General features: G+C 39.8%; 1 protein-coding gene across 3 annotated transcripts in view; it reads left to right on the top strand.

Annotated features, from left to right (window-relative positions):
- The window catches only part of ARHGAP6 (Rho GTPase activating protein 6), a 368,531-nt gene that overhangs the window by 193,346 nt on the left and 149,685 nt on the right, over nt 1-25,500 (top strand). The window contains exon 1 of one of the 3 annotated variants that reach the window (XM_073614846.1): nt 7,987-8,400. The exons of the other annotated variants lie outside the window; for them this stretch is intronic. The gene's annotated coding sequence lies outside the window, so the exon portion shown is untranslated. Of the gene's footprint in view, nt 1-7,986; nt 8,401-25,500 lie in introns of those variants that run through there. 3 annotated transcript variants of the gene reach the window in all.

Raw genomic sequence — 25,500 nt, 5'->3', positions numbered from 1 at the left:
ATATCAACCAGCTTGCTATAAGGGCACACGCAGAAGAGGAGGAGCAGGGAGTGCTGGTGGGGGACCCAAGAAGAGGCAGTGAGGGGCTGCTCTGTGTAATACTATGGAAGTAACTCCACTCACACAGGAGGTTTTTTTTTTTACATTTTTAAAATTTGATTTAAGATGAAGGAAGGGTCCCTTACTTATTAAACTTTAATTGTAATACTTGATCCCCCTTCAAATGCAAAATAGAAGAACTCCTATAACCTACTCCTTCACAGTGTGCATGGCTCATATGCTGCATACACACGACTGGACTTTCCGATGGGAAATGTTCGATGTCAGCTTGTTGTTGGAAAGTTGCTCCATCAAACATTTGCTGTTGGACTTTCCGCCAACAAATGTTGGCTAGCAGGTTCTCAAATTTTATGCCAACAAAACTTTGTTGTCTGAATTGCCGATCGTGTGTACACAAGACCGTCGCACAAAAGTTCACACATGCTCGGAATTAAGCAGAAGGAGCCGCACTGGCTATTGAACTTCCTTTTTCTCGGCTCGTCGTACGTCTTGTACGTCACCACGTTCTCACATTCGTAATTGTTGGCCAACATTTGTGTGACCGTGTGTATGCAAGACAAGTTGGAGCCGACAACCTTTAAACAAAATTCCACCGTTTTGTTGTCGGAAAGTCCGATCGTGTGTACGGGGCATTACAGTCACTGAGATACAGAAGAATTAATAAATCCATTGGTCCTGTGTGGCTTCCTCTCTTTCTCTGCACTTCATTGATTGCAGACATATAATCTGGATTCCTTTGATGCAACCTAAATAAGCTGTGCTCTTCTTTGTGATCCCCCTAGCTGGTGTTGTGCATTTAGCAGTCATAAGCAGTGTATAGCCATATCAGCTGCACCACTAGTCTTTAGTAGAGATATCGTCTGCACCACAATAGTAGGGACTGAAACTGGTGGGTCAGGCACTGACAACCAATTATTATGGTTGTTGAGTTTGCCAGAATGAATTTGTGCATTCAGGACTCTGGCAGCAGGTACAGATTTGTTACTACAATACATTTGTGTATACTTATGCCCCATACACACGATCCGAAAAATCGTACGAAAAATGCCGCATTCGAATCGATCGTACGATAATCGGATTGTTAGTACAGAGCTTTCGAGAGCTGATCAGGACAGTTCATCCGATATTATTCAATCGGACATGCACGGAAATTTTTTTCGTACGATGCCAGATCGTACGATTTTCGTTACATCAGTACACCTATCGTTCGAAAATGCAATACAAATGCATTACAACACATGACATCACTTCCGAATTTTTATGCTGTCGTACGGGAATTTTCGTGACTTTAGTAAACTCATCAGATTCGACGTGAGATCAGTATGCAAAAAAAAATGGCCGATCATTCGTCCGATAAATGGATCGTGTATACGGGGCATTACACATCTGTATTATTGTTTGGTTTAATCCAGGGGTTTTATTTTTTCTTGTTTTTTTTTTTTTTTACAGTATTGACCATGTTTATATCTTTGTAGACCAACACAGAACCTTTTATAGAACCCCATGTTCAGCTTTCTGGTGTAAGCCAACTTCACTTTACTAGCCATTTATCATATCTGCCAGACATAAATACTCGCACCCTTATCTTCCCAAAATGGAATTTGTAGTTTACATTCAGAGTAAAATGACCTATCCATGTTCCTGTATGTCAAGCAGTAAATACACACATATACAGTATATATCCTAATTTAATTTTCCCAAGCAACAAAAACTATTCATAAAGATACTATTAAGCAAATATGGCAATGAGCATACCAAAGTTATTGGGTTCATCCCTTTCTCAGGTCATGCAGCTGTCAGAAAAAGCTGGACTTATTAAAAAGTACAGGATAGCAGTGTTTTTTTTTTTCTTTTATACATTTGGGTTGCCATAAATAACTCAGACATTCAGTTTAGATTTGTGAAATGCCATATTTAAATAAGAAGTCTTTTTATAATTAACAAACTGTACTTTGCTACACTAACAGTGCAGAACAAATACATATACAGCAAAGAATCTCATCCGGTTGCCATGTCAAATAAGTTAATCATAAAATGCAATAAAACCGGTTAGCTTGTCTTTGTGTTTTCAATCTGTGGTCAACAAGCAGGAAACAGGACATTTGTAGGTGCTATTTGATTGTTAGTTATGTACAATATATGTTGGGCATATAATATGCATTCTGCTGTAGGAGTATTTTAATGTTCTTTCCATTAATATCATGATGAGTGATGTCAGCATTGTTTAATTTATATGGTGTTACCCTATGTAATAAAACAGGTATACCCAAGCATCCTGCAAAAGAAGATGCTATGTAGTGCACATATTTCCATTGTAACATCGTTCTCATACAATTCAAGTGGAATAGGAATTTTTGATCTCTGTATCTTTTACACAGTTGAAGTTGGAATGAACCTGTACAGCCCACTTTTCAGCGATTGTAAAGGGGGATGTACAGTGGATATAAAAAGTGTGCACACCCCTGTTAAAATGTCAGCTTTCTGTGATGTAAAACGTTCAAATTAGACAAAGATATTCATTTCAGAACTTTTGGCCTGTAAACTGTACAACTCAGTTGAACAACAAACTGAAATCTTTTAGGTGGAGGGAATAAAAATTAAAAAATAAAGTAATATGGTTGCATAAGTGTGTACACCCTTACACTAATACTTTGTTGAAGGGCCTATTAATTCTATTACAGCACTGTCTTTTTGGGTATCAGTCTATCAGCATGGCACATCTTGACTTGGCAATATTTACCCAATGATGTTTGCAAAAACACTCCAAATCTGTCAGATTGCGAGGGCATCTCCTGTGTACAGCCCTCTTCAGATCACCACACAGATTTTCAATCAAATTGAGGTTGGGGCTCTGGCTGGGCCATTCCAAAACTTTAATCTTCTTCTGGTGAAGACATTCCTTTGTTGATTTGGATGTATGCTTTGGGTTGTTGTCATGCTGAAAGATGAAGTTCCACTTCATGTTCAGCTTTCTCGCGGAGGCCTGAAGGTTTTGTGCCAATATTGACTGGTATTTGGAACTGTTCATAATTCCCTCTACCTTGACTAAGGCCCCTGTTCCAGCTGAAGAAAACCAGCCCCAAAGCATGATGCTGCCACCACCATGCTTCACGGTGGGTTTGGTGTATCCTTTTGGTGATGTGCAGTGTTGATTTCACACCAAACATATCTTTTGGAATTATGGCCAAAAAGTTCAACCTTGGTTTCATCAGACCATAACACATTTTCCCACATGCTTTTGGTAGACTTCAGATGTGTTTTTCCAAAATTTAGCCGGGCTGGGATGTTTTTCTGCATAAGAAAAGGCTGCTGTCTTGCCACTCTACCCCATAGCCCAGACCTATGAAGAATATAGGAGATTGTTATCACATGTACCACACAGCCAGTACTTGCCAGATATTCCTGCAGCTGCTTTAATGTTGCTGTAGGCCCCTTGGCAGCCTCCCTGACAAGTTTTCTTCTCGTCTTTTCATCACTTTTGGAGGGACGTCCAGTTCTTGGTCATGTCACTGTGCCATATTTTCTCCACTTGATAATGACTGTCTTCACTGTGTTCAATGGTTCCATGGTATATCTAATGCCTTGGAAATTCTTGTGTACACTTCTCCTGACTGATACCTTTTAACAATGAGATCCCTCTGATGCTTTGGAAGCTCTCTGCAGACCATGGCTTTTGCTGTAGGATGCAACTAAGAAAATGTTAGGAAAGACCTACTAGAACAGCTGAACTTTATTTGCGGTTAATCAGAGGCACTTTAAATGATGGCAGGTGTGTACTGACTCCCAGTGGCGTAGCGTGGGGGGTGCGAGGGGGGCGTAGGCCCCGGGCGCAACATTTGGGGGGGCGACATCCTGCTCCAGTATGTGTCACCCTCTCTCCATATAGCTAAATTCTGTTCTGTGACCCCGCGCTCCGGCCGCCATGATAATTCTCAGGCCGGCCCCTGGCGCCCTGTGATTGGGCGAAAGGGGTCATGTGCGGCAGGTGGGGCTGGCCTGTCCTCAATCGCAAGGGTGAGCGGGGCTGTCCTTCGTTGTGGCCGCCGTCTTCTCCTGCTCCTCCTTTCCGGCCCGGGTCACCAAATATGTCGGCCGTCGCGGAAGGCAGTCTGTGGCCGCTGTCTTCTCCTCCTCTCCTCCTCTCCGGCCCGGGTCACTGATCATCATGTCCCCGCCGGGGCAAGCAGTGTGACAGTCGGCGGCGCAGAGGCAGAGCAGATGGAAGAAAGAAAGGTAAGAGACTCACTCGGCCCGGGGGGAGTAGATATGGTCTGGGGAGAGGGAGCAGCCAGAAAGTTAGTGTATAGTGTAATGTATAGTGTTGTAGGTAGTGTATAATGTATTGTGTGTAGTGTATTGGTCTGTGAGTAGTGTTGTGTAGCAGTCAGTATGTAGTGTATTGAGTAGTAGTGGTCTGTGGGTAGTGTATTGTGTAGTGGTCAGTGTGGTGTGTAGTGGTCAGTGTGTAGTGTAGTGGTGTGTAGTGGTCAGTGTGGTGTTTGGTCGGTGTGTAGTGTAGTGGTCAGCGTGGAGTGTAGTGGTCAGTGTGGTGTGTGGTCGGTGTGTAGTGTAGTGGTCAGTGTATAGTGTAGTGGTGTGTAGTGGTCAGTGTGGTGTGTAGTGTAGTGGTCAGTGTGTAGTGTAGTGGTGTGTAGTGGTCAGTGTGTAGTGTAGCGGTCAGTGTGGTGTGTGGTTGGTGTGTAGTGTAGTGGTCAGTTTGGTGTGTGGTCGATGTGTAGTGGTCAGTGTGTAGTGTTGTGTAGTGGTCAGTGTGGTGTGTGGTCGGTGTGTAGTGTAGTGGTCAGTGTGTAGTGGTGTGTAGTGGTCAGTGTGGTGTGTAGTGTAGTGGTCAGTGTGTAGTGGTGTGTAGTGGTCAGTGTGGTGTGTAGTGGTCAGTGGTGGTCAGTGTGTGGTGTAGTGTAGTGGTCAGTGTGTAGTGGGTAGTGGTCAGTGTGTAGTGGTTAGTTGTGTTTAGTGTGGTCAGTGTGTAGTGTAGTGGTCAGTGTGTAGTGTAGTGGTCAGTGTGTAGTGGTCAGTGTGTAGTGTAGTAGTCAGTGTGGTGTGTAGTGTAGTGTGGTCAGTGTGTAGTGTGGTCAATGTGTAGTGGTTAGTGGTGGTCAGTGTGTAGTGGTCAGTGTGTAGTGGTGTGTAGTGTAGTGGTCAGTGGATAGTGTAGTGTATTGTGTAGTGGTCAGTATAGGAATCAGGTAGGTCAGTGTGTGGTGTTTTTATTTAGTGATCAGTGTGGTGTGTAGTGGTCAGTGGATAGTGTATTGTCTAGTGGTCAGTATAGGAATCAGGTAGGTTGGTGTGGTGTGTAGTGTAGTGGTCAGTGTATAGTAGATTGTGTACTGGATTGTATAGTGTAGTGGTCAGTGTGTAGTGTAGTGATCGATGTAGGAATCGTGTAGGTTGGTGGGGTGTGTAGTGGTCAGTATAGGAATCAGGTAGGTCAGTGTGTAGTGTAGTGGTCCTTGTAGGAATCGGGTAGGTAAGTGTAAGGGTCAGTATAGGAATGAGATAGGTCAGTGTATTGTATAGTGTAGTAGTATAGTGTAGTGGTCAGTATAGGAATCAGATTAGTGGTCAGGTAGGTCAGTATTATTGTAGGAAGGGAAGGGACTCAGGGAGTGCGAATTGTCCGCAGGTTAGGGGCGCAAATTACTTGCCTTGCCCCAGGCGCTGGCAACCCACGCTACGCCACTGCTGACTCCTATTTAACATGAGTTTGAATGTGATTGCCTAATTCTGAACACAGCTACAACCCCAGTTATAAGAGGGTGTGCACACTTATGCAACCACATTATTTTAGTTTTTTATTTTTACTTCTCCCCACCCTAAAATATTTAAGTTTGTTTTTCAACTGAGTTGTACAGTTTATAGGTCACATTAAAGGTGGAAAAAGTTCTGAAATTATATATCTTTGTCTCTTTTTTACATCACAGAAACCTGACAGTTTAACAGGGGTGTGTAGACTTTTTATATCCACTGTATAATTTACATATCAGTGCATTTTTTTGCTGTTTTCATAGCTTCCTGCAACTATCAGATGCTTGATTTACTAAAGGAGTAAAAAAAAAAAAAAAAGTTAATTTAACGAAGTGAAAGTTAATTTTGCAAAATAAATGTTCATTTGTTAGTGAATAAAGTAAAGCTATGGTTATTTGAATATTCAGTCATGTACAAGGGAAAAAATACAGAACTTCATCAGCTCAGTAAGCATTAATTTGGCAAATAAAATATTCTCTACTATATGACCTCATGCACACAGGGCATTTAATTTATTTTATTTTTATTTATTTATTTCAGGTACTTATTATAGCGCCGTCAATTTACGCAGCGCTTTACATATTCATTGTACATTCACATCAGTCCCTACCCTCAAGAAGCTTACAATCTAAGGTCCCTAAGGGCTCTTTCACACGGGGGATCCGTATGTCCGTTTTTCATCCTTCCGTTTTCGGATGAAAAACAGACATACATGTATCCCTATGGAGCGTCGGATGTCAGCGGTGACATGTCCGCTGACATCCGACGCCGCTCCGATCCGAAAAGTGTAACAGAGGAAAAACCTACTTTTCCATCCGTTTTCGGATCGGATCGGGTGACGACGGACACTACGGTCCGTCATCATCCGATCCCCCATAGGGGAGAGCGGCGCTCTGACAGGTCCGTAGCTGCACAGCGTGCAGCGATGGACCTGTCATCTTTCTGCTCAGCGGGGATCGGCAGAGCGATCCCCGCTGAGCCAGTGGGTGTTCACGGGGCGGATCATCACTGATCCGCCCCGTGTGAAAGAGCCCTAACTCACATTCATACATACTAGGGACAATTTAGACAGGATCCAATTAACCTACCAGCATGTCTTTGGAGTGTGGGAGGAAACCGGAGGAAACCCACGCAGGCACAGGGAGAACATGCAAACTCCAGGCAGGTAGTGTCGTGGTTGGGATTCGAACCAGCAACCCTTCTTACTGCTAGGTGAGAGTGCTACCACTACACCACTGTGCCGCCCACGTTTTCTCCTCTGAACGCTTTTTACTCTGGACGATAGAACTGCTTAAAAAACGTGCCTAAAGCTGCAAATATCCACACACTTTTAGACCCGTTTAGGTGCGTCATGCTTTTGAGCCTTAATGGATTCCATTGGCCAGAATAATAATTTATTCAAGTGCTAAACGCGTCCAGCGTTTAAGTGCATTTAGGAGTGTTAAGCATTTCTTTCTGCTCAGAAGCTCCTCTCCTGAACGCGCTGGCAAATTTTTTTTTCCCTGCAACTTTTTTTTTTCCTGCAATTTTTTCCTAGTAACTACTCCTTTTTTTAAAACACCTATAAAAAACACCTATGAGTGCATGGACACATAGGCTAACATAGAGATACTTTTATAGGCTGAAAAATCAGCACCAAACACCTTTAAAAGAGGCGTTTTTAAACCCTGTGTGCATGAGGCCTGTTTGTAAATCAACCCCACTGGACACATACATACAGCAGGCAGCTATACAATTGTTCCATAAAGTTGAAGAACGCTACAATATCTAACACTTTAGTAGACCCACTTTTTTTTTTTTTAATCAGCAGAGAGACTGCACAATAGAATGAATGGCAAGAGATGGCAGTCCCATCTAGACATGCTTTGATAGCTCTGTACAATCAGGCAGCCTGTAGCCATGGAACATTGTGTAATATTGATGAAATACCTGACTTTAGCAGGATGGTAACAATGCCTGATTTGCACTAGCAGTTCCTTTTCTTATGCTGCTTGCTTCTTGGAGTTGGTCTTTAAGGTTTAACGTGTAGTAAGATGTAAGATGCCCTGTAATTGCAACTGGATGAATTTAGTAAAATGAAAAATAAACTTTACTGTTTTTACAAAACGAAAAGGGAAGATCCTAGAGCCTTCCAACATTCTTTAGTTCATTCCTAATAAGGAAAGTTTGTACAGTGTCAGTCTGTCTAAGAGGCACAGAGTCCCATGTACGGCTTTCTCCCTTTTTGCTTCACTTTTTAGTTCTAATCAGCTTTTAAGCCTTGAAAAGTCCACTGTTAAGTGGCAGCGGTAGACTTTTCTCAGCACTGAAACTTTCAATTCTTGGTTCTCATAAGAAGGAGAGCTGAACAGAGGAAGTGAACTGCAGATCTGTAACCATCCCGTTAGTGAATCTAGCCTCTCTGAAAAACAAGACTCTGTCGTGGGATTTACAGCAGCTCCAGATGTTTTTTTTCCCTCCTCGCAGCGCACTGAGATATTTTTTTTTTCTTTCTTTGCTGTTTGAGTCTATTTTCATGGTTTATGTTAATGTTCGTATTTGAAAGAAAAGAAGCAAACGTACACTTAATGGGTAAGAAACAATCATTTCACTACCTTTGAATGATAGCTGATGTGCTGCTTTATAACAAATCTGTTGTATGGTGATCTAAGTATGGGTGATATAGTATTAACAAAGAAGGAGCTTTGCTCCGAAAATAGTCACTAACGAGGGTTATTGATCACAATTAGGACTTCGTTTTAGCCAATTCAAGAACGCCACATTTCTATAAATAAATTTGATGCCACTTTGTCTTCCACATATAGTTACATGGTAACGTGGAATAAAGACACCAGTCCATCCAGTTCTACGTGTGTGTTTTTATGTCACTACCATTTCCCATATCCCTGTATATTGCATTTGCTAAGAATCTAATTTTTTTTAAATTATTGACACTCCCCGCTGACACCACCAACTGTGGAAGAGAGTTCTTAGTTACATCATTTCGTCTTGACAATGGCTTACAATTTCTTCCACTGCATGACATTTATATGTGTATATAGATAAATATCTATATATATATATATATATAGATATATATATATATATATATATAGATAGATATAGATATCTATATCTATCTATATATATATATCTATATATATACCGTGTTTCCCCAAAAGTAAGACCTACCCTGAAAATAAGACCTAGCATTATTTTCCAGGAGGGCTGCAATATAAGCCCTACCCCTGGATTATAGGATTTTACAAGCATTTTAACTCAATTCACACCGGGGATTCCTGTCAGGCAGGGAGAGAGTGGGAGAGAAAAGACAGCACATTACAAGGCAAGACCTACCAAGACCTACCCCGAAAATAAGCCCTACTTTGTCTTTTGTTGTCAACATTAATATAAGACCCAGGCTTATTTTCAGGGAAACATGGTATATATAAATTACAAATAATGGATGGATGATGCCTACAGGAAAAAGACAGTGAGGGAGATTTACTAACACTGGAGTGTGCAAAATATGGTTCAGCATAGAAACCAATCAGCTTCCAGGTTTGAGCCCTGGTTCACACTGACCACGGGAATGAAATTGTGCGAGTTCAGCTGAACTTGCACGATTTCATTCCCGCATGTCAGTCCCGACCTTGGGGGCGATTTCAGAGACACCTGTGCGGGATTCTGCACAGATGTCAATGGAAATCGCACCCCCAAATTGCCAAAAGTAGTACAGAAACTACTTTTGGGAATCAGTGCGGCGCCACAATTGTGGCGTCGCACCAATTCGGACGCTGCCATTGCCGGCAATTGCTGCCGATTTGGCATGCAATTTGAACTGTCAAATTGCATGCCAAATTGAATCAGTGTGAACCAGGGCTTCTTATCAAAGCTTAACCATGCATTGGCTACCATGCACAGCTGCACCAATTTAAGAGTGCTCCAGTTTTAGCAGACCTCCCCCATGTGTGTTTCACTTTGCTATTTTAGCTGTGTATTTATATATTGTCTTGTATGCTAATAAGCAAAAGAAATTGTTGTTTTGTAACAATGCCACCTGTTAGAACTTGAACGCATGACTAAGATCAAAATCTAATATCCAAGAGCATCGCATAATTAACCAGCACAGCATAATTAAGCATGCATTCAAAGAATTATAATTAAATGCAGAGGAGACTGGTGGTCTGTAAAAAAGCATGTTGAGGTTGTACACTATCACTATCAGTTTTCTAATTTACAGAAAGAGAATGGTTCAGTTTAAAAGCATGTTCCATTTTTATATGTTGTTAGTTCATGTCGATTTTTTCTTGTACAATTCTATTGAACTTGAGTAATGTCATTGTTAGAAGTTTTTAGCTATGTCTTTATTTTGCTATCTGTAACACATAACTTTATAATTATCATAGATGTTGCAAGATATTTAGCAGCCCTGGTTGCAAATTGTTCAGTTTTCTTAGATACAGGCTGATGAGGATAATCCATATACAATTTCAGCCCCCTATCATTTCCTCGGGTGATCTCTACCCCTTGCTGAACAGCCAGGTACTACTTTCTTGAATTTGTTGATGTCATTAGTCACCTCAACACGAAATCTACCAATAACGCAACAACCAGAACTAGCATGTGTCTAAAGATTGTACATGGGCTGCCCCGTTTTCAGAAAAAAAGCTCTTTAAGACCATCAAATCTGTTCCATTACCATGTAGATGAAACATGCAAGAAAGTCATTCAAAATGATAAGCATATGATCTATGAACTCTATCACACAGGGACTTGAATTGGGTCATGTAGGACTAATTTCATGGCAACTGTTTCTGTAAATGTTTATGACAACAAATACAATTGTATTTCTTAGTAAATTTATTGTGAAATGTTGCAGTAGTCTTTCTTTTGAAATCAAGGTTTGGTGGCATCCTTTTATGTCATGGGAATGATGGATAGTTTACCCTTATACAAGCATGCCCCTAACACGCTGCAGTTGGAAGCTTTGGAAAGTATAATGGTCACCACAATTCCCAAAAGGATTTTTGTTCCGTTATACAGAACACACAACTATTTTCTTTATTATGGGAAATGTGCAATGTTCCAGTGACACTCACACCCAAGGATACGATACTGTGAAAAACTGATGCAATGAAATACATGAAATGTTAACATATCAATTTCAAACATTGTTTTTTTAACTGTTGTCTCACCAGTGGTTGATTTTAAGACATTTCATTGCGATGTTGAATTAGTAGAACTGTAGTTTAGCTAGCCAGTCCATCATTGGTTCACATAAGTGAGAGTACATTTTTAGTGTCTTATTAAAAGAGTTAATGAAAATTAACTGATTTCACATTTTAACTGTCCAAGGTAGGCTATAAAATGAAAAATGATTACTGGACTGGATAGGGTATTTTTACAGGGTGCATGTTTAACCACTTAAGGACCGGAAGATTTTCCTCCTTAATGACTAGGCCATTTTTTTTTGCGATACGGCACTGCATAGCTTTAACTGACACTGTACACAAACAAAATTGACGTCCTTTTTTTCCCCACAAATAGAGCTTTCTTTTGGTTGCGTTTGATCACCTCTGCGGTCTTAATTTTTTGCACTATAAACAAAAAAAGACAAACAATTTTGAAAAAAAAATCAATATTTTTTACTTTTTGCTATAATAAATATCCCCCCCAAAAAAAAAATGTCTTCATCAGTTTAGGCCAATATGTATTTTTCTACATATTTTTGGTAAAAAAATTGCAGTTAGTGTATATTGATTGGTTTGCACAAAAGTTATAGCGTCTGCAAAACAGGGGGTAGATTTATGGCATTTTTATTATTATTTTTTTTACTAGTAATCAGCGATTTTTAGAGGGACTGCGACATTGCGGTGGACAGATTTGACACTTTGGACACTTTTTTTGGGACCACTGATATTTATACAGCAATCAGCGCTATAAAAATGCACTGATTACTGTATAAATGACACTGACAAGGAAGGGGTTAACACTAGTGGTGATCAAGGGGTTAAATGTGTTCCCTGGGAGGTGTTTCTAACTGTGATCACTGTTCCTGATCATTAGGAACAGATGATCACTCTCTACTACCCTGTCAGAAAGGTTTACATTGGCAGATCCCCGTTCTGGCTCTCTGTGGAGCGATCACGGGTGGCCGGCAGACACCACCGACCATGCTCATCGGCTCCCCCACCTTGCAGCGGGCATGCGCGCGAACCTGCTATAGCTCTTAAAAGAGCCGACGTACACCTACTGCGATTTGCGGGAATGAGCCGGCCTGCTGCAGTATAATGATGGCGGCAAGTGGTTAAGTTATAATTGCAGTTTGCCTTATAGTAATTTTGAATTTGGTTTGTGCATTTTTATAAGCTTGCTTTTTATTGTTATTGAGGTATATATAAAGAGATTTGTAGATTTGCTACCGGGGTGGGTTTCAGTGGCTCAGCATACTTACTCCATCATCTTCTGTTGACAAAAGGTATCAGTCACATAGGGGGGGTTTATATACTAAAGGCAAATCCACATTGCACTACAAGTTCACTTGGAAGTGCAGTCTCTGTAGATCTGAGGGGGACATGCAAGGAAAATAAAAAACAGCATTCTTGCTTGCACATGATTGGATGATAAAATCATCAGAGCTTCCCCTTATTTCAGAACTTCCACTCAGATCTAAAATGACTGCACTTCCAAGTGCACTTGCAGTGCACTTGTAGTGCAGAGTGGTTTTGCCTTTAGTAAATCAACCCCCTGGAGTTCTCTCTGTTCAGTATACATAAAACAATGGTTTCTTGGAACCCTTGCTTTGGACAGAGGGCACAGGAAGTTTCTACGCTAAGGCTCCATGCACATTGGCTTAAAAATTGCTGCTTCTACAGGAGTTTTGTGTTCTGCGTGCAGAAGCAACTCCATTTTTTCTTTGTTTCAATGTTTTTATTAATGTTTTCAAATTGATACCTGGTTTTGGTATCAGTGTTATGTGGGCTTCGAGAATGTCTGTGTTATGCCCCGTACACACGGTTGGATTTTCCGACGGAAAATGTGTGATAGGACCTTGTTGTTGGAAATCCCGTCACACATTTTCCATCGGATTTTCCGACACACAAAGTTTGAGAGCAGGCTATAAAATTTTCCGACAACAAAATCCGTTGTCAGAAAGTCCGATCATGTGTACACAAATCCGACGCACAAAGTGCCACGCATGCTCAGAATAAATAAAGAGATGAAAGCTATTGGCTACTGCCCTGTTTATAGTCTCGACGTACGTGTTTTACGTCACCGCGTTCAGAACGATCGGATTTTCCGACCACTTTGTGTGACCGTGTGTATGCAAGACAAGTTTGAGCCAACATCCCTCGGAAAAAATCCTAGGATTTTGTTGTCGGAATGTCCGATCAATGTCCGACCGTGTGTACGGGGCATTAGTGTGTGATGAGGAGGATAGAGAATTAAATGTTTTCAGCCAGTGGGGAAGTTGGACATCTGCAAAGGATTTATCGTAGCTAACAGTTAGACCGTCAGGGCCATGGCTTTTGGGGCATTCTAATTCTGCAGCCTCATCAGAAGTAATGGGTTTGGGGGCACATTGGTTAAGAAAATTGGTAATCGTTTCTTTTCATTAGGTGTTCTCCATGGTCTTGTTCGGGGTGGTTAAACTATATAGTTTGGTATAATATTGTGCAAGATGATGATAAGATGATGATAAGCTATGCCTTCAGTCATGACAATTGTTTTACCCAAGTGGTCCGTAATAGTGTGGATGGTAATGCCGCATTTTCAGTCTAAAGTGCTTTAGCGAGCATTTTCCCGGATTTATTCCCGAACTCATAAAATAGCCTCTGTGTTAGTGAGTATTTGCATTTTAACGTTTTCTCTAACTCTTCTAGTAGATCTTCTCTGGCCTGTAGTAGTTCAGTTAGTGTTTCTGTGGCTAGTGATTGTTTATGGATTTTCTCCAGAGAGCGGATGCGCTTCGACAACTCTTCGATACGGACCTGTCTGGTTTTCTTTCGTTTAGCGGTGACGGAGATAAGTTCGCCCATAATGATGTATTTATGCGCTGCCCATTGCGTCAATTGCGTGATATCCGTGGAATCGTTCTTGTGAAAATATTTTGAGATGCATATGTTGATCTTTCTAGAGGTCTCAGGGTCAGTCAGGAGGGATTTATCAAGATGCCAGATCGCTGATCTAGTGGGTACTGTCAGAAATGTCAGGGTCATGGAGATGGGGTTGTGGTCCGAGAGGATCATAGGGTCTATGGTTGCATTAAGGAAGAGTGCTAGGTCGTTTTGCGTAATGAAGAAGTAGTCAATTATCATATATTTGTTGTGTGGTGGTGAGAAGAATGTGAAGTCCTTTTTGTTGGGATGTAGTGTGCGCCATGCGTCGTTCAGGGTCAGGTCACTAAGCTGTGTTTTGATAGCTTTGAGGGCTCTGTAGGTCATGGAGGAGGAGCCTGAGGAGGTATCTAGGGAGGGAGAAAGGGCTACATTGAAATCTCCTCCTACCATTAGAATACCAGTTTGAAAGGTTGTGAGGAGATCCAAGGCATTGCAGAAGAATGGTACCTGATGCTTATCAGGAGCGTATAGGTTAGCTAGAGTGATGGGTTTGTTGTAAATTGTCCCTTTGAGAAATATATATCGGCCTTTGTTGTCTTGCAGGACATCATGCACTTGGATCGGACAATATTTGGAGATTAAAATTTATACTCCCTTGGATTTAGAGTCATCATTGGAAGCATGATAGGCCATGGGATAGAAGTTTCTATAGAGTTTAGGAATGCTATCACAGCGAAAGTGAGTCTCTTGGGGCAGCACCACGTCTGAGAAGCAACTCAATTTTATCCTGTGTCCATGCACATTAGGATGATTACAGGCATATTTTGAGCTCAGCGTTAAGAAGCAGGAAAAAAATCCTTTGGTTTGCGTTCCTGATTGGAGCTTTCTGGCAGAAAAAACACAAAACTCTCCTAAACTCACCTAAACTTTGTACAAAAAATTTTCTATTTGAGCGTTTTTTTTTCTGCCAAGGAAACTGGAGTTTTTTTATGCTCAGTGTACATGGAACCTAACAACATGCAGAAGCAGTAATGCAATGGCATTATAACAACAAAAAAAGATAACATAATATCACTTTCTTCACAGTAACGCAATTGTGGTTCAAAGGCTTCTGGAAGTAAAGTTTACTTCGGAATTCACCGTTTACATGTATACAATTACTAAATATTTTGAGATATCTTTTATACATTGACATATTTTGGTCATGCATTGTACACAGTCACAAATAGCGACCTCCACTGGTTAAATAAGCCTGGATTTTGAGGTTCTTTTTTGTCTTGCACTTGTGCATGCACCCTTGTAGTTCATTTGTTGTACATTTTAATACATGTGCTCAATCAACCATTAAAGCAGATGTGTATAGTCATCCTGTGAAGTGACTCATTCAGCTTCTCCACGCAAGATGAACAGGCCATTTGCTTTATAGTTATCACCATTTCCATGACTGTTTTGGGTGTCGTTCAAAAAAATATTGTAAACTTTGTATGCCATCTGGTATGAAAGAGGCCATCAGTGACCCAGTTAAAAATATTTTATGAAAGGATTTCATTAGCTAACAGCATGCTCTTTAATATAATTATGACGTGTTCAAAACCATTTTGAAAGAAATGTAGGCAGATGTATGACCTGTAATTTGTATATGAAAACATATTATAATCTGTCAAGTTGCAGCTATAAAATTCTGGCTGGAAGCTTTAGGTAAGAGTCAGCATGGGATTGATGGATCTTGGCACACCAGCCGAAGAGAGTGTTTCATTTCAAGAAACATTTTTAAAGCTTCGGAATAGTTTTACTGCTTGGTGTACATTGCACTTATGTTGAACTTATGGGTTTACAATACCAATGAAATAATCATCAAAGAACTTCAAGCCACAGAAACGCCAGGGGCTGACTTCCTTGACTAAGGAATTTACTATTGATGCTATGGAAAGTACAAATATGATCATCCTTTATTCGCAGTTTCACTTTAGACGTAGTGTGTGATGATCTCATAGCCCTGGGACATTAAAGACCACACACATCTCACAACCATTCTGTTAATGGCACCTGCTGCCACAGCAGTATAGCAGCTATAGCACTGCTCATAAATCTCCCACCATTTGAAGTAAATTATATAGTAGTAATTGAAAAACAGCATTAGTCTTCATCAGTGTTTTTCAAGTCCATATCTCAGGGGGTGCTAAACAGGCATGTGTTGTCCATTACTGGGTATAAGAACAGCTATATACTGTAAGTTGGATATCCAGTATTTGGGATCATCGCCACTATAAAATGCAGGGTATTGCAATGGGTTCTCCTATTTGTGAGCTCGCAAAGAGAACTGAAAAGCATGCAATGTTATAAGCATGGAAAATCAGAGTTGAGGAACACTTCTCCATACCTAACAACTTAATGTGATGGGAAAGAGGGACACTTTTCAGTTTTATCTGGAAAACAAGCCCCTGCCATGCCCCCCAGCTACATTGACAAAGAAGAATTAATATAAAAAATTACTGGCTAAACCCATACTGGCTAAATCCATAAGTGGAACTTCAGGAAAAATCTATTTTTAAAAGTTAGATTGGGCTAGTGTAGTTACCTGTAATAAATAATATGTTCAGGGGAATAGAGGGGATGTGCAAATTTTTATTTGTAGTCAATCCACATACTACAGTATGTTCTTTGATCGTCCAGGCAGTGCTGCAGCGACTTTGGAAAACATTTAGTGTTCTATTCAGTGGAAACCAAGCCATTCTTTGATTGGACAAGGTGGAGTTGAGGGGAGGATAAAGTCAAAATCTATCCTCAACCATTCACATAATTCCTTTTATTCTTTAAAAAGTATAAAAAGCATTTTCTGAATGGAGAAGGTGCCAAGTGAGTGACTCTCTGTGTTCACTGTAAGGAATGGGAAGTTGCTGCAGCACCACTGGAAGATCAAAGGACCCACTGTAGGTAGCATGGACAACAAATGGAAATCTAAGCAGCCCTTGGGATGTTACATGTAAATACAGGTAACTAAGCTGGCCCAATCTAACTTTAAAAAAATATTGTTTCCTAGATTCCCACTTTAAATCGTACATGTTTTATAGAAATAATTACATCAGACCAAAAAGGCAAACAACCAAGAAACAATGAGTTACAAAGGGATTTGGTTCCAGAAGAGGGACAATTTCACCACGTGAGGTACAGTTGGGAGCTACACGGATCTTCATAAAGGGATGATTTGAAAATACTTCTTGGAGTAAAAAATATTAATATGCACAGAAAGTGTATTTTTTGCTAAATGGGCAATCAGCATGAGTAGCAATAGGTAGCTCTGTACTTTTAATATGTTTACAATATTTGTAAAAAGTAAATAAATGATAAATTATTAATAATAGCTTACACAACCCACCCAGTGTTATCAATGAATATGTTATATTTGTAGTTTAAAGCATAATCAGGGAAAACAGTAATGATAAAATAAGCACACTCTTTTTACAAGTGTTGGTCCTGAAATGGTGGTTTCTTGTTTATCTCTTTTATTTGTATCTGAAAAGGACATCTAATCATCTTCTCCCCTAATAATCCCAGTGCATTATGAGAAAAGGAACAAAAAAAGGTGCTAATTATATGACATGGAATTTTTCAATAAAGAATTCTTATTCCTAAGTGCTAATTGGTAAATACAATAGGTTATAGCTATCAGTATCCATCTTGTACTGGTATGACTTCCTAAATTATGATTGCTTGGTATGGGTCACTGCTACAGGAAAATTAATATGTGTATCTAAATCCAACATAAATTGATTATAGTGTAGCTTACCTCTCCTTAGTTGTGATGCCTGCTTTCCTTTTCCTTTTTCTCCACACTCTTTATCCGTTTTTTCACCTGGTATTGTTGCCATTAACACACTTCCTGTCCAGTGGTGACAACCGTACTGAGCAACGTTGCCATCCTAAGAAAGCGGGTGTGTTAGGACTATATACCACTTTGTCAGGGCTATATAACACCTCCCTCCCTTCTACATAGAAGAAGATGCGTTTTGTAGCCCAGTGAGATATTTTACAACAGTGCTAACTGATAAAAGTCAAGAAATAGAGAGATTAAGGAACTTATCAGCTCACAAGATTTCTAGCTGGATGAGCAGCCATTATTTTTTGCTTTTGCCCAACAGAGATAATCAAAACACTTTCAATGATATCTTTAATGGTCCAAAAGAGAGAAAATAGGAGGCATGTTCTTAAGGTTTGTATACACTTTAAGAATATTCTATAAGATGTCATTTTTCTTAATGAGGAGCTCCAGCCCCCCCCCCCCCCCCCCCCAAAAAAAAATGTTTAAGTCAGCAGCTACAAATACTGTAGCTGCTGACTTTTAATATCAGGGCACTTACCCTTACCTGTCCAGGAATCCAGTGTCCTCACCCGGGACGATTTTTCAATCAGCTATTGGGTGCTGACGCTGCCATCTTGCGGCTTCACAGCCGGTTTCCTACTGTGCATGCCCAAAGTGTGCTGTGCTTTGTGAATGGGATGGCTTCAGGGGAAGGAGGGAGGCAGCCTTCTGGCTCAGTTTTCTGTGGGAGCGGGTACCTGTCAAAACCAAAGATGCCAAATGTGGCAGCGGAGGGGGGGAGGGAGGCAGACAAGCGGAGCTCCCCCTTTTGGGTGGAGCTCTGCTTTATGCGCTGATTCTTTAAGTGCATTAAGCTGCAAATCAACAGTTGGTTTCCATGGGTTACTTCAATTACTGATTTTGGTAGTTAAATAGGCTGATAGTTCTTGTGCAAAGCACCTGATATTTGATGCCAATTTTCATGCTTAACCATTTTCAATTAGCAACGAAAGAAACAAAGTATTTCGTAAAAAATTTAAAGTTGAACCAATCAGAATCCACTTTACGGAAGTCACACCAGTACAACATGGATTGTTGTTGGTTGCTATCTGTACTGCCCTTAAAAGTTAGCATTTTATACCTTGTAAAAAATGATTGAATACACTAGCTTGTCCTAATTTGTGGAGAAAATGTAAAGTCAATGTAATGCAATATTTTAGTGAGTTAGTAAATTCAGGTCTCATGGTATTTCCTAAGAGAAGAAAATGTTTCTCTGTGAGCTTCTCCCTTCCTTTTGACATCCTGTGCATGTGTCATGGACCTCTTGATTAAAAAGAAACCCTTCATTTAGAAAACGTCATAAACCAAATATTCCTGAACTATTTACATAACATTCTTTGGGCAGACAGCCAGGACGTAAAGTAAGCAGCTAATGGTGAACAAACACACCTAGATGGGAGTTACTCTGTGTGTGTTCAGAGAAGGTCATGGCCTTGTCATTGGGAATTTTGGTGGTGGATGAGGTCGAAATCACACCGTTCAAATGCACATTTTCCTAAGCAACAAAAGTAAATTTCTACGTCTTGCTGATCTTTTGTCCAGTCTATGCCGATAATAATATATTACACAATACCTATTAAAAATGTCAACCTATGCCTCTATTTGTAAACAGCATTTCTAATCAGTTTTCTTTTTAACTTCTATATGTCTGCTGGACACATTTTACAAAAGATTGTTCAACATCAGCTGGCATTTACATGTGGATCAGGAGAACACACACAGAGATGGTGAGGAACAACCAGAAGGGTTGATTTACTGAACCTGGTGCAGCTCTGCACAGAAACCAATCATCTTCGAGTTTTTTTTGTCAAAACTTAATTGAACAAGCTGTAGTTTTCGTGCGGCCATCGAATTTGAGTAATTGGGCATGTTGGAAATTTTTGGAAAAACAAACGAATTTCTAATCAAAGATGGCAGAATTGTCTGAGAAATAGAATTGAAAAAGAAATGTGCTTGAGCTGTGACCAGGAGAGAAAAGAAGATTTCCGGCCACGAAAATTCTTTTCTGTAGCAACATGAGGTTAAAGCATCACTAAAGATTATTATTATTTTTTTTTTTTTTAAATAACAAACATGTTATGCTTACCTCCACTGTGCAGCTCGTTTTGCACAGTGTGGCCCCGAACCTGGTCTTCTGGGGTCCCTCGGCGGCTGTCTCAGCTCCCCCCCGCAAGGACTCAACCCCTTCATGCGAGCTCCCTCACATGGTGTTGAGTGCTTGCGGGCGCACTGCCATGATACAGCCAGCTCACTGTATTACTCGGCCCCGCCCCCCGGCGCGCCGCGTCATTGGATGTGATTGACCGGAGCGCGAGCCAATGGCTGTGCTGCTTTCAATCCATCTACTGTAACCGATCAATGGCCAGGCTGGGCGGCGAAGAGGATGTCGGGGGCGAGCGCGGGACTTTCGAGGGGTCAGGTAAGTTAAAACGGGGGGCTGGGGGGGCCGGTATTGTTGGATGTTTTTTTACCTTAATGCATAGAATACATTAATGTGAAAAAACTTTTACCTTTACAACCCCTTTAAATTGAAGGCTTGGTTGGTCGAATTTCTAAATCAATGGTGGCACCATCGGATCGGAAAATGCACAAAATTTCAGGTTTTCGAAAGAATTTCAGAATTTGACCCATGTATTGCTGGCTTTAGAAACGTATTGGTTTCTATGCACAGCATCAGATTTTGCACTCTCCAGTTTTGGTAAATCAACCACAATGAGTTTCCTAAAACCCAGTTAGGGGCCATTCTTGTAACATATTGTCCTGTAGTAGACACAATAAATAAATATATATTGGCATGTTTCACACCTTTGGAGAAATTATTTGTATTGCTTTAATTCATGAAATACATTTGAATTTTTCAGTTTCTCATGTTTTACTTTTATTTTATTTTTATTTATGTTTATGTTTTTAGGTTAAATCAGATTATGCTAACTAAAAAAGCTTACTACTACATTTCAAATTTAGCTGTTTGGGCTCATTCCCAGTCATCATTACAGTGCAATTTTCAGATTTTTTTTAAACTGCAATAAATTCAAATAAATACAGCACACTGCTCTACAAAAATGCACAACACAGTAATTCAAAGCATAACAATACACTCCAACACAGATGTCCAAACCCCTGTGTTCAGTTTTGATGAGAATGTACTATGAAAGCTTTTAATCATGAAGTAGAACAAAGGGCAACACTTTTTGTTCACTTTGCGTAGAGTAAGCAAACTTTTTTTCATCTGTGTCCAATTGGGAGATTTTTCTTCACTTCCTGCCCCATAGCCAAAACAGGAAGTGGGAGGAAATACCTCCAAATTGTGGGAACTCCTGGTTGTTAGATTTCCCCTCTATTTGTTCTGGTGACAACCAAAAAATTGGGATGTCCTTTCACTTTTTACTCTTGATGGTAATGGTAAACATAACTAATAGAGAGGGTGAATCTCCCTACTGGGGGCAAGGGGGAACAGACAGCAATAAAAACTTGACAAGTGTTCTAATCCCTCTCCACTCTATCCACAATTTTAAAAAAATATTGCCTTTAGTTACACTCTCAGATAAGTTCTATCTGATACTTATTTCCACAGATAGATAGCTGTAATCTTATCCAGCGCAAACTAAAATTGGTCTGTAATCGTTTTGATCATCACAGGAAATGACATGTTTTGGTAAACTTACTAAACACAATTTCCCATGAGGATTCATGTGTGCCTAGTGAAGTAGTGTATTTTCTATTTATGACATGAATACATGACATGACATGAATATATTACTATTATACCACGTTATAATTAATTATAAAAATAATTATTTTTATAATAATAATAAATAAACTGCAGCTATATAAAGCATTGATCCTGGGTACCTAACACAGTTTTCACATGCATAATGAAGCACAACAGTAAAGATATAATAATTCTCTACATTGTTCTATTCTATAATAGTAAAAAATGGCAGGTATTGTTAAATTGGAGGAAGGAACCTTTAGTATACTGCAGCAGCCATGTAGGATGTGGCTGAAGCTTTTTTGAGGTGTGTGTTACCACTATAGTTCTTACAAAACAAAATAATTATTTTAAAAAACTAAAATTAAAAATTTATATATTTGTATTACCTGCTATTTTTCGCATGCACAGTATATTATAGATTTTTTTTTATTTGATGCATTTTTGCTGAAACTAATGTAAGGAATTGAATCTGTCATGATACAATCCTTTGTTATACCCTAGGCAGCATAACTTAACCAGAAGATGAAGGCTTAATACACTGGTGCGGTTGGGCTCTCCTGTATGAACATGTATTGGGAACATGCTTACAGGAGGAGAGAGCAGAGGGATAACCTTATTGATTTGTGGTTGCAGATTGGGGGTGTTGTCTAATCAAGCCTTGTAACTACTGCATTTGAGATCCAGGTCTTGGCTGTACCGTCTAGCAGGGGTGTCTGGATCACAAAACTGAAGTACAAATCCTTTGAGTAATAAAACAGCTTCCATATATGTATTTTCAATTGTATTTTTAGATACTTATTTTAATACAACACTTTTTAACAAAAAGCTGGAACATTATAAAATGCTTGCATGTTCAAGTTTTTTTTTTTTAGACTTGGCTATCAGAAATATACATTGATCACACTTTTTGGAGAAGGTGTATAGTTGTTATGTAAGTGTGTTATGTAAGTGTGTTTCTTTTAACTTTACCTGTAAAAGAAATTCCATGTTGGAATGTAGATAGAGCATTGACTTAAACATTTTTCTTACTCTTCTACCACTGGGATTTTGGTCTATGTATTTATTCTAATACATTTACCACTTCAGCTGATGATCAGCGATTTTTAGCAGGACTGCAGCATTGCAGTGGACAAATCTGACACTAAATGACACTTTTTGGGGACCAGTGACACTAATACAGTGATCAGTGCTAAAAAAAATGCAATGTCACTGTACTAATGACACTAGCAGGGAAGGGGTTAACCTCAGGTGCGATCAAAGGGTTGGATGTGTTCCCTATGAGTGCTTTCTTACTGTGTGGGGGATGGTTTAACTCTAGAAAGACAGAGATCCGTGTTCCTGCTTAGCAGAAATACAAGATCTCCATCTTCCTTACAAGCAGAACAGTTTACATACAAGCCCTTACAATTCCTTACAAGCAGAGTAGTTTACATAGGCAGAACGCCGTTCTGCCTCTCTCGGAACGATCATCAGGTTTCCGGTGGACATCGGGTCTGCTGGACTTGCTGATTGGCTCCCGCTGTGTCCAATCATAGTGGGAGTGGGGCTCCGGTGGGGCGTGCACGCAGCCCAGAGCCGAAAGAAAGAAATCACGTACATGTACATGATTTTGCACTTAAGGGTCGCCCTGCCGCAGTATAAGGATGTGGGACAGTCCTTAAGCGGTTAAGGCAACTTTCATACTACATTGAAAAAAAGTGTTAAAAATGCATATGCATTTCCTGGAGTTTTCTGGTTGGCATGCACCTGTGAAACATGGACATGTGGCTCAATAAACACACCTAATACAGATCCACAGAGTTTTTCTTTAAGTGTTTTTGACACGTTTTCCAATCATTTCAGGGGCTTTTGGTCTTTCACCAAAGCTGCAACATGCAAGATTTTTCAAAACACACCACACCCGCAGTGATGTGAAGAGTCCCATAGGATTTAAAGGGAAATATTTTTCTTGCGTTTTTCTTGCGTTTTTAGCAAGAAAATGTGAAATGGCCCTTATTATTAATGATAATGTTTATTAAAGTGGTTGTAAAGGCAGACTTTTTTTTATGTTAATGCATTCTCTTCATTAAGATAAAAAAACCTTCTGTGTACAGCAGCCGCCCTCAGCCCCCCTAATACTTTCCTGAGCCCCATCTCTATCCAGCGATGTCCACGAGGGCCTCGGCCATTTGGGACTCTCCCTCCTGATTGGCTGAGAAACAGCAGCAGCCCCATTGGCTCCCGATGCTGTCAATCAAACTCAGTCAGCCAATGAGGAGAGAGAGGGGGGCAGGGCCGAACCGCAGCTCTGTGTTTGAATGGATACACAGAGCTACAGCTCGACTCGGGTGCCCCCATAGCTGCTTGCTGTGGGGGAACTCGTCAGGAGGGAGAGGCAAGGAGAGCAGAAGAGGGACCCGAGAAGAGGAGGATCGGGGCTGCTCTGTGCAAAACCACTGCAGCAGAGCAGGTGAGTATAACATGTTTGTTATTTTAATAGAAAAAAAAAAAAACGAGACGTTACAATCACTTTAATGGAATTACTCATGTGCATAAAACTAAATAATGTATATTATACCTGAAATACATAGTTTACACAAAACATTCAGTTCTTTTTTTTACCTTGTGTAAAGTGTTGGAAATAGAAACTTGGGCCTGCTTTCAATCTTGCTTGCTTATGATGTCAGTGTTATGGTATGCTACACAAATTGCAATGCTAGAACAAATTCAGTAACGTGGATGCGGTTTTCATCTGCTTCCAATTGGCAAAAGAGGCTATTAGTAATAAAAAAAGAAAAGATAAGCTTTGGAATATTGCTTGTCTTCACAGATTGCTCCACACAACAAGGTTGCATTGTAATAAATGTGGCCGTTTCACAGATAATTTGGAAACTAAGATTAGCCATTGCTAATAGGCTTTGATGAAAGGTTGTGTTGTTCATTTAGGTGAGTGTAATTTAAATGGATTATGGATAAACATGATTTGACTATGAGTACTGCTGCTAATTAGTTAGCAGTCAGACATCTGTCATAAAAACATCATTTGTTAACAAGAAAGGTAAACCAATACAATCTGAAGAAATAAAGTTGTCATAGCCAAGTAATATAATATGATATTGTTGCTTTTAAATTAAATTAAATTAAATTAAATGTAAGCATAAATTAGTTTGTTTTATTATTTAAATGCATTTGTTTACTTTCTCTATTAGAGCCTCTAACATATATCATTAAAGCTGAACTCTGGGATAAGCAAATATTGTCTATATACAAGAGGCATGTGTATTTTCCTTGAATCTTGGTGTCCTTCTCAGTGTTTATCTTCCAGATCCATGCAGTAATCAAGTGTGAGACTTTCCCTCTGTGCAGGAGCTTCCTGCAATAAAGACCAGGCAATGCTTCTGTCTTTCTTCAGGCAGGGTGACTGGTCTTGTCTCCGCCCCCTACTGTAGTTTTCTGCAGGCAACCTGTAGTGGAAGGACTTGCTGGGCCACTCCCACAGCTCTGCTCTCTGCATATCACTGCCTTACAGTGATGATGCCATTGCTACTTTATAGGTAATATCTGGGTTTGCAGAGGCATTTGGTGCACACAAAGGTAGATTTATATCCTTTGTAGCAATTGAGGAATATATTTGAATAAACATTTTTGTGCCAGGAGCTTATCTTTAACCCCTTCAGCCCAGGAAGGATTTGCCCCCTTAATGACCAGGCCATTTTTTGCGATACGGAACTGCGTCGCTTTAACCGACAATTGCGCAGTCGTGCGACATTGTACCCAAATAAAAATGACGTCCTTTTTTACCCACAAATAGAGCTTTCTTTTAGTTATTTGATCACCTCCGCGTTTTTTTTTTTTTTTTTTTTGCGTTATAAATAAAAAAAGACCAACAATTTAAAATATATATATATATATATATATATATATATATTTTTTACTTTCTGCTATAATACATATCCAAAAAAATATATAAAAAAGCTAATTTATTATTCTATTATTCTTATGCTTAATGCTTATTATTATTCTTAAGACCAGCAATTTAAAAAAAACTTTTTTTTACTTTTTGCTTAATGCTTATT

This window comes from Aquarana catesbeiana, linkage group LG02 (genome assembly GCF_042186555.1).
Source record: "Aquarana catesbeiana isolate 2022-GZ linkage group LG02, ASM4218655v1, whole genome shotgun sequence".
Classification (NCBI taxonomy): Eukaryota; Metazoa; Chordata; class Amphibia; order Anura; family Ranidae; genus Aquarana; species Aquarana catesbeiana.
The sequence above is the reverse complement of the archived record's forward strand: the minus strand, read 5'-3'. Positions and strand labels throughout refer to the sequence as shown.